This window comes from Trachinotus anak, unplaced genomic scaffold, assembly GCF_046630095.1.
Source record: "Trachinotus anak isolate AG129_WGS33_773 ecotype Australia unplaced genomic scaffold, CSIRO_AGI_Tana_v1 ptg000004l, whole genome shotgun sequence".
Classification (NCBI taxonomy): domain Eukaryota; kingdom Metazoa; phylum Chordata; class Actinopteri; order Carangiformes; family Carangidae; genus Trachinotus; species Trachinotus anak.
Window position 1 is genome coordinate 4,289,612 of NW_027273855.1, and position 1,713 is coordinate 4,291,324.

Below are 1,713 nucleotides of genomic sequence, written 5' to 3' on the forward strand. Positions count from 1 at the left end.
GTAGAAAGTTATGACGTTATACTGCATGAGGTACATGATAATGACACTGCTGCAGTTTTGACTTTTTACCACAAGAGGTCAGACTACTCCTAAACCTGCTCTCAGTCAGGAGTAGTGAATTTCAGTATGCGATTGAAGGACCTAAAAAAGACTCTTTGAAAAGGTTCCAGGGATCATTGAGATGCTCCAGAGGGGTTTCAGGATTCCCTCAGGGGGTAACAAAGTTCCTTGAGCTTTTCCATGAGTTTCTTGAAGGTTTCACGGTCCCCAAACTGTGTCACAGAGGTCACTGAACATCTTTTAGTAGTCCCTGAGGGTGCTCCAGTTGTCCCAAAGGAGGTTCCAGGATTACTTCAGGGTTTTCCAAGGTTCATGAGCGGGTTTCTGTTTTTCATGTTTTTTCAAAGGTTCCTTTAGGGAGCTCAAGGGATCTATAGGGAATCCCCTTTTCTCATCAGTGCTCTAGGGTTTCTTTAGTGTGTTTGAGGGTTCCGTTAGGAGGTTTCAGGAATTCAGAAGGGAGTTACAGAGGTCTTTGTTGAATTTTTGGATTCTGTATTTTTATCTAATACCATCCTGTTGCCTTTTTATAGTGAAATAAAGCTGTCAAAGACAGAATCTGCTGCTTTGCTTCAAATATCTTATTTAGCTGCAAGATGTACAAATCTCAGACTCAGTTATTTGATCTCTGGCTCCTCCTGTCCACATGTTGAAGTGTGCTTGAGCAAGCTATTGAGTCCTAGATTGCTACTGATGGCCAGGGCAATCCCTTTGCTGTGTGAGTGTGCTACCAAGGATGAAAAGCTCTTCATAAGTGCAGCCTTATTACCATTTATCTTATGGAAATGTGGGATTTGTCATATTTTTCATAATGGAAGAGAAACATTTAATTAAGAGTAATAACCTACTTTTTAATGCATTATATTCATACTGTCTATGTTGAGCTAAGGTTAAATGTAAACTAGGCTAAAAACTAGGCTCTGCCCATCAAACAGCTCTCCCAAAGTGTGCAGAGATTTCTGTGAGTGTTGACATCAGGGTCTAGTGTTTTGAGAACTTTATCAGCATAAAATAATCTTCCTCCGCCTTCCTCCTTTGGCCGATTAGTTGAGTAAAAAAATGAAATGCTCCAAAAAGCTGAGAGTGGCTTGGTTGCCATGGCAACAGGATTTTCCCCTCGGCGAAGGCGAGGGCACTGTTGATGCGGGTGATGTCAGCAATGTCCCGGTTATATTATCCCAGTACAGATGCCGGGGGGGGGGGGGGGGGGGGAATCTGAGACAAACAGGAATAACAAGGACAAAATGATCAGACACAATGAATATTGTGTCTGATTAGTTAGTGTGTGTGTGACAGAGCTAATGAGGTCACAGGAGACTCCTAATTATGTGTATATAAAGGTGTGATTGTGTATGTTATCAAGTCTATATGTAACTGTGGTGAATATAAAACTAGAAATGCACGATTCAGCTGACATCATATTAGATAGATAGATAGATAGCTAGATAGATAGATAGATAGATAGATAGATAGACCTCCATTCACAATGAAACTCCAATGTACAGTAGGAACTACAGATAAGAATAGAGTGGGAGGAGAATACCAGAAATAAAGGGGAGGGGTTTCAAAATCGTCTGCAAGCAGGCATTCATGCTTTCTCCCCATTTCCTCTCTCTCTCTCTCTCTCTCTCTCTCTCTCTCTCTCCCTCTCTG